The sequence below is a fragment of the Lepidochelys kempii genome, chromosome 5 (genome assembly GCF_965140285.1).
Source record: "Lepidochelys kempii isolate rLepKem1 chromosome 5, rLepKem1.hap1, whole genome shotgun sequence".
Taxonomy (NCBI): domain Eukaryota; kingdom Metazoa; phylum Chordata; order Testudines; family Cheloniidae; genus Lepidochelys; species Lepidochelys kempii.
This window is the reverse complement of record NC_136384.1, coordinates 56,881,058-56,889,459: the sequence shown is the minus strand read 5'-3', so window position 1 is coordinate 56,889,459 and position 8,402 is coordinate 56,881,058. Positions and strand designations below refer to the sequence as shown.

General features: G+C 46.3%; 1 long non-coding RNA gene across 2 annotated transcripts in view; it reads right to left on the bottom strand.

The window, feature by feature from the left end:
- Positions 1-206: 206 nt before the first annotated feature.
- LOC140911429 (uncharacterized) overlaps positions 207-8,402 on the bottom strand; it is a 30,065-nt gene continuing 21,869 nt past the window's right edge. The window contains exons 2-4 of one of the 2 annotated variants that reach the window (XR_012158950.1): positions 8,013-8,086; positions 1,496-1,815; positions 207-817 (exon numbers count right to left, since the gene is read on the bottom strand). This is a non-coding gene — a long non-coding RNA (uncharacterized LOC140911429). The remainder of the gene's footprint in view (positions 818-1,495; positions 1,816-8,012; positions 8,087-8,402) is intronic. The other variant, XR_012158949.1, reaches the window with a different exon arrangement.

The following is an 8,402-nucleotide window of genomic DNA, read 5'->3' as shown; positions in this document are numbered from 1 at the left end:
TGAAGGAGCAATTTGAGGCTGAAAGCCACCAGTAAAGTCTGGTACCCTGCACGGGAGGAAAGTGCAGTGGTCCCAACGTTAGCAGGAATCTGTGTTTTCTACGTATGATGCACTGACTTGCAGTGCCTGTTTCTTTCCTGGGCTAAGGTATCTTTTACATTATGCAATAATAAAGAATGTTTTCAAAGCAAAAAAAATCCATGTAATGAAAAGAAAATGGATTTATTGAAAAGAAACACAACTGCTTAGGAAACATAAAGGGCAAGGGGGTGGAGTGGGGAACAGTACAATCACAGGTTTGCGTATGTCCTGTCATACTCAGCCTTCCTGGTTGGAGTGCTGTGCAATGAGTGCTGCACTTCAGGATGGCTATACTGCATGGTGATAGGGGTTGAGTGCAGTGGGTGAGGGTCGTAGTTTTCAGGGCTGGGTGGTGAAGCTACAGGTGTTGGAGGCAGCTGGTGGCGATAAGAACCCAGATGTTGAGGAAAGTGGGTTGGAGGTGACATGGGGGCACAAGGGAAAGAGTTTTGGGACAAGGGCTGCAGGGGGGAAGGGCGCGGTAGTGCTCTGCCTGTATGACTATGAGCACCTGGATAGAGTCGTCTTGGTGATCCATGTTGCTTATCAGCCGCTCTGGGCTTTGGTGCCGGCGCTCCTTTCCCTCTCCTGCCACTTCTGCACTTTTTGATTTTCATTAAGGGAGTGCTGCATGACTTCATGCAGCATGTCCTCTTGCTTCTACGTGGCCTCTTACTGATTCTTTGCAGCCTCTCAGTCGGTGATAACACGGACGGTTGAGATCTCAAGGTTGCATCTGTAAAGGCAAAATGCAACACTTAACAGAGGCAGCATTGCTCATGCAAGAGAGCAATGATTCCCCCATACTTAAGGAGGGCAAGCACAGTCTACGCAATCACATAATTTGCCTGTCCCAAAGGGAGAGCACATAACCCCTGGGAGCCCCAAAATGGTGAGTAAGCACAGTGTCAAGGGGGACTGATTCTTTCATGGCTGTACTGTCTCCTGGGTTTCTGTGCCTTGGGGAGAGCCAACAGCATTAGGCGGTCCCTATACTGAACACTGTCCCCACATTTTCCACAGCAGTTCATCCTGGAAGATATCTTGCTGTTGAGGGTGACCTGGGAAGCAAGGGAGGGTCTTCTACTGCAATGCAGCTTCTGCCCTGGCCCATATGCAGCTTGCCTGTGTGCAGCAATGGTCCCCCTGCCCCTCACGGTACAGTGGGGCGGACATGTTAGCCTGACTGGGACAAGGACAACAGCAGTTCTCCCACAAAACCTGCGCAAGCGCATTGCCCAAGTTCTGGATGAGACCTTTGAAGAGATCACTGAGGCACATTACCACGATGTGTGAGAGCACATCGATGCCCTATTCCGCATCTAGGCATGCATGCAGCCCTAACACTCCTTGCCCCAAGAGCCCACACAGAATAATTTTCTTTTATTTTATTCCCAAAATAAAAGCTGCTTACTGGGAACCTCCTCTGGTGTTTCTGTCCCCAAGCACCAGCCCCCATGACTGGCTACCTTCCTCCTGGCTTGAGAACAGCTCCTGGCTGCATGCATTTAGGGATTCTGGGGTGTATTCCTCCCCCTCAGCACCCTTGCTCCTGCTTTGCTCCTCCTCCTGCCTTCTTGGACTGTGCTCTGAAGTGTCCATGGTGGTCTTCGGAGTGGAATCGTGGAAGTCAATGAATGGCTACGCAGGTGGTGTCGGAGAGAAGGCTTTGAATTCTTTGACCATGGGATGGTGTTCCATGAAGGAGGAGTGCTGGGCAGAGACGGGCTCCACCTAACGAAGAGAGGGAAGAGCATCTTTGTGAGCAGGCTGGCTAACCTAGTGAGGAGGGCTTTAAACTAGGTTCACCAGGGGAAGGAGACCAAAGCCCTGAGGTAAGTGGGAAAGCGGGATACTGGGAGGAAGCACAGGCAGGAACGTCTGTGAGGGGAGGGCTCCTACCTCATACTGAGAATGAGGGGCGATCAGCAGGTTATCTCAAGTGCTTATATATGAATGCACAAAGCCTTGGAAACAAGCAGGGAGAACTGGAGGTCTTGGTGATGTCAAAGAATTATGACATGATTGGAATAACAGAGACTTGGTGGGATAACTCACATGACTGGAGTACTGTCATGGATGGGTATAAACTGTGCAGGAAGGACAGACAGGGCAGAAAAGGTGGGGGAGTAGCACTGTATGTAAGGGAGCAGTATGACTGCTCAGAGCTCCGGTACAAAACTGCAGAAAAACCTGAGTGTCTCTGAATTAAGTTTAGAAGTGTGAGCAACAAGAGTGATGTAGTGGTGGGAGTCTGCTATAGACCACCGGACCAGGGGGATGAGGTGGATGAGGCTTTCTTCCGGCAATTCGCAGAAGCTACTAGATCACACGCCCTGGTTCTCATGGGCGACTTTAATCCTCCTGATATCTGCTGGGAGAGCACTACAGCGGTGCATAGACAATCCAGGAAGTTTTTTGAAAGCGTAGGGGACAATTTCCTGGTGCAAGTGCTAGAGGAGCCAACTGGGGGGGAGCTTTTCTTGACCTGCTGCTCACAAACCGGGAAGAATTAGTGGGGGAAGCAAAAGTGGATGGGAATCTGGGAGGCAGTGACCATGAGTTGGTTGAGTTCAAGATCCTGACACAGGGAAGAAAGGTAAGCAGCAGAATATGGACCCTGGACTTCAGGAAAGCAGACTTCGACTCCCTCAGGGAACTGATGGGTAGGATCCCCTGGGGGAATAACATGAAGGGGAAAGGAGTCCAGGAGAGCTGGCTGTGTTTCAAGGAATCCCTATTGAGGTTACAGGGACAAACCATCCCGATGTGTCGAAAGAATAGTAAATATGGCAGGCGACCAGCTTAGCTTAACGGTGAAATCCTTGCGGATCTTAAACATAAAAAAGAAGCTTACAAGAAGTGGAAGATTGGACAAATGACCAGGGAAGAGTACAAAAATATTGCTCGGGCATGTAGGAATGAAATCAGGAGGGCCAAATCACACCTGGAGCTGCAGCCAGCAAGAGATGTTAAGAGTAACAAGAACGGTTTCTTCAGGTATGTTGGCAACAAGAAGAAAGCCAAGGAAAGTGTGGGCCCCTTACTGAATGAGGGAGGCAACCTAGTGACAGAGGATGTGGAAAAAGCTAATGTACTCAATGCTTTTTTTGCCTCTGTCTTCACGAACAAGGTCAGCTCCCAGACTATTGCGCTGGGCATCACAGCATGAGGAGTAGGTGGCCAGCCCTCTGTGGAGAAAGAGGTGGTTAGGGACTATTTAGAAAAGCTGGACGTGCACAAGTCCATGGGGCCAGACGCATTGCATCCGAGAGTGCTAAAGGAGTTGGCGGCTGCGATTGCAGAGCCATTGGCCGTTATCTTTGAAAACTCGTGGCGAACGGGGGAAGTCCCGGATGACTGGAAAAAGGCTAATGTAGTGCCAATCTTTAAAAAAGGGAAGAAGGAGGATCCTGGGAACTACAGGCCAGTCAGCCTCACCTCAGTCCCTGGAAATATCATGGAGCAGGTCCTCAAGGAATCAATCCTGAAGCACTTACACGAGAGGAAAGTGATCAGGAACAGTCAGCATGGATTCACCAAGGGAAGATCATGCCTGACTAATCTAATCGCCTTCTGTGATGAGATTACTGGTTCTGTGGATGAAGGGAAAGCAGTGGATGTATTGTTTCTTGACTTTAGCAAAGCTTTTGACACAGTCTTCCACAGTATTTTTGTCAGCAAGTTAAAGAAGTATGGGCTGGATGAATGCACTGTAAGATGTGTAGAAAGTTGGCTAGATTGTCGGGCTCAACGGGTAGTGATCAATGGCTCCATGTCTAGTTGGCAGCCGGTATCAAGTGGAGTGCCCCAAAGGTCGGTCCTGGGGCCGGTTTTGTTCAAAATCTTCATAAATGATCTGGAGGATGGTGTGGATTGCACTCTCAGCAAGTTTGCGGATGATACTAAACTAGGAGGAGTGGTAGATACGCTGGAGGGCAGGGATAGGATACAGAGGGACCTAGACAGATTGGAGGATTGGGCCAAAAGAAATCTGATGAGATTCAACAAGGACAAGTGCAGGGTCCTGCACTTAGGACGGAAGAACCCAATGCACCGCTACAGACTAGGGACCGAATGGCTAGGCAGAAGTTCTGCAGAAAAGGACCTAGGGGTGACAGTGGACAAGAAGCTGGATATGAGTCAACAGTGTGCCCTTGTTGCCAAGAAGGCCAATGGCATTTTGCGATGTATAAGTAGGGGCATAGCCAGCAGATCAAGGGACGTGATCGTTCCCCTCTATTCGACATTGGTGAGGCCTCATCTGGAGTACTGTGTCCAGTTTTGGGCCCCACACTACAAGAAGGATGTAGATAAATTGGAGAGAGTCCAGCAAAGGGCAACAAAAATGATTAGGGGTCTGGAGCACATGACTTATGAGGAGAGGCTGAGGGAACCGGGATTGTTTAGTCTGCAGAAGAGAAGAATGAGGGGGGATTTGATAGCTGCTTTCAACTACTTGAGAGGTGGTTCCAAAGAGGATGGTTCTAGACTATCCTCAGTGATAGAAGAGGACAGGACAGGGAGTAATGGTCTCAAGTTGCAGTGGGGGAGGTTTAGGTTGGATATTAGGAAAACCTTTTTCACTAGGAGGGTGGTGAAACACTGGAATGCGTTACCTAGGGAGGTGGTAGAATCTCCTTCCTTAGAAGTTTTTCAGGTCAGGCTTGACAAAGCTCTGGCTGGGATGATTTAATTGGGGATTGGTCCTGCTTTGAGCAGGGAGTTGGACTAGATGACCTCCTGAGGTCCCTTCCAACCCTGATATTTAATGATTCTATGGAGGTGGAGTCTCCCTCAAGTATCGTGTCCAGTTCTTTGTAGAAACAGCAGGTCGTGGGGGCAGCACCGGAGCGGCTGTTTGCCTCGCGGGCTTTGTTGTAGGCATTCTGCAGCTCCTACACTTTAACCCTGCACTGCAGAGCATCCCGGTCATGGTCCCTTTCCATCATGTCCCTTGATATCTGCCCAAAGGTTCCTACGGCTGGAGTGCAGATGGGCCTGGACAGCTTCCTCCCCCAAACACAGATGAGGTCCAGCACCTCGCCATTGCTCTATACTGGGGATTGCCTGGCACGTGGAGGCGTGGTCACCGGGAAAGATTTGCTAAAAATATTCCACACCTGGCTGAGCAAACAGGAAGGGGATTTGCAAAATTCCCAGAGAATTTAAAGGGTGGGTTTGATAGTTGGTCACCTAAGGGCAGGGCAGGGCAGTACAAGTCAAAGTGATGATCAGAGTGGCTAGAACAGGCATTGTGGGACACTTCTGGAGGCTGATCAGAGAGCACTAACCAACCAGGGTGTCCACACTGGCACTGCGGCGCTCCAGCAGGGGCACATCAAACGTTATTCCACTCGCCAAGGTGGAGTACCAAGAGCGCTCTAGCCGCAGAGTCAGAACGCTCTATGTGCATTGCCAGTGTGGATGCATCGTGAGTTAGAGCACACTGGGCTCCTTTAATGCGCTCTAACTCGCAAGTGTAGCCATGTCCTAAAAAAGAGGTGGACAAATTGGAGAGCCCAGAGGAGGGCAACAAAAATGATAAAAAGTTTAGAAAACCTCACCCGTGAGAAAAGGTGGAAAACTAGTCATATTTAGTCTTGAGAAAAGAAAACTGGGAGGGGATAACGGGGGAATCTTATAAACAGTCTTCAAATATGTTAAGGGCTACTATGAGGACGGTGATCAATTGTTCTCTGTGTCCACGAAAGGTCGGACAAGAAGTAATTGGCTTAATGTGCATCAAGGGAAATTTAGGCTAGATATTTTCTAACCATAAGGATAGTTAAGCACTGGAATAGGCTTCCCAGGTAGCTGTGTTTGACAATGGTCTAGTATACTTGGTCCTGCCTCAGTGGGGGGGTATAAACTAGGTGACACTTGTTGTTCCTTTGCAGACCTATATTTCTATGATACATAACAGGAACTAAAAACAGACTATTACAAAGTAACTATAGCCATTAAAATATCAGTTACAGAATATGATTGTATCAGGATGGCCTGCCTTTTTAAGGGTCAGGAGGCCTAGGGGTAGCTCAACCCTGTTCAGACAGCTCCACTTATGCTATAATCAACTGCATCCAGCCTGAGAAGGCAGAACTAAATGGGTCAGATGTTAGTATAGTGAACACCTGGGCCTCATGCTAAAAAGGCTTAAGAGCACACAGCCAGGAGGAAGCTGGGACAGGAACCACACAGAGCAGCGTAGGCTGTTGTGGGAAGGCCTCAGATCAGGCCTACAAGAAAAGGGAGTTTCCTGGGAGAAGCTGCTCGCATCCCTGGGAGGTAGTGGGAAACCTGTCAGGCCCAAGAGGAGCAGAAGCAGGGTTGGTTGGATGTTTTGTCTGGTGGTTTAATTGGACTTTTTGTTACCTGAGAAGGGGTCTGAACTTTAAGTGTGACCTGGCTGAAGGGCTTTGTAACCCAGAAGAGAACCATGGAAGAACCAGACTGGTTGACAAAAGGGGCACTAAAGTGGAAGACCCTTGCAATGCTGTGTCCTAATGCCAGGAGTGCTATGGCGGTAAGTGGAATGTTTACAATGATATTATCAAAATCACAAAAATCATCAAACTTGAAAAGAGAACACAAGATAGGTAGTTGACTATTCTAAAATGAAAAAGAGAATCTTCTTGCACCACTATTAGTTTTTACTGCTGGAACTTGAACAATGGGACAACAATGCCATATGAAAAGGAATGCAAACATTTTGCTAAAAATGACAGAAGTCTTCCAAGACAATTACAATATATAAAATGTAGCCAATATGTTTGCTATAAAATCAGCCAGTACAAAGCATTTACTATTATGTTTCAGTTAGATCTGGTTGAAATTGACACTTGAAAAAAGTTGCAAAATCTTTCCCCTTATTTTGGTCCAGCTTTAATTACAACGTGTTTACAGTGGTCTGCTTCAAAAGGGAAGAAGGCAAAGTTATCTTCCCATCTTAACCAGCTTTGCTTTTGTGTCAAACAACTTAATGTGAGTGCTTTTAGCAATCAGCCATAATATTTTTATTACATGCTGTCATGCGGTTTTGCTGTTCTTGCATCATCTTGAATTTTTAACTCATGCTATATCTGGGACTCTCGCTGCATTTCCAATGCTCTTCTTCAAGTTCTTTATTTATGTATTTATTTTTAGTGCTCTTGAAAGATATGAGAATGACAGTCTGGAGACCAAAGACCTTGATTTGCAGAGCAGCTTACTGTGCAAGCTCTCCTATATTATCCTTCAACTCTGCCCTGGTGGGAACCCTTCTAGGAATGTGATCCAAACATTTACAGATATACCTACAGTAAGAGGTGTAAAGAGAATAAAGGAAACTGACATAAAGACAGACACAGGGACCTGAAAGGAGAGCAATGGAAAGGACCTGAAAGAAGAAGAAAAGAGGCAGTAGGCAGGAGCAGAGAGTGAAAAGATGTTGGAAGGAGGCAAAAGACAAAGAAATATTTCTCCTTGTTTTCTTTTAATTTTTACTAGTGGAATGTATTAGGTAAAATAAGTGACAGAAGGACCTTATATATTTCCTGAAACAGACACACAGGACACATGATGTAGTCTTGTATAAAGATTTAATTCACTTAAGTCTGAGCTAGCCACATTACACGTGAATGACAAAGCCATGAGTGACTTATATAGGGCACTGTGTGTGAGTGCTACTGAAATCTTTACACTGCACCACACCATCTGGTATTCTGTATATTCAATCAACTATTATAAAAACCTATTTTAGGAATGTTTTACAGATATATTTGTACTACAAAAATAGACCCAATTAACATTTTTATACCTACAAAGCCAAGTTTGTTAGATGACCATCAGTCCAACTATAGCAGGCTCAGAAACAGCCAGGAAAGCTTCTAAAAATGATGTAAGGTAACTTTTCTGGATCCAGAAGTTTGATGATGACTAGAAAATCTTACCTTAAGCTTTTCTAGGACTCAAAGCATGTGCCAGCTCCCATTGGGAATCCATATTTTTCAATGATATACAACTCCTGTTTGGTAGAAACAGCCATGTGCTAAGATATCCAACATTACATTCATAATATTGTTCATAAAAGAAAATATGTTACTGTCTCCCAGATGCATCCTTTTGGGAAGGTGTAAATCTGCAGGGGAAGGAGGAGGAAACGTTTCTCTAGCAGATTGGTTTTTTGTTTGTAAATGATGTCTATTTGGATTGTTAGAAAAGGTCCTAGAGGAGATAGATCAGTGGGCAGCATGAAGATGAGGTGATCAAAAGGGCATATTAAATTAATTTACCACATGGTTATTGTGGCATATAGGTATTTACTAGGTCAGGCATAGGCA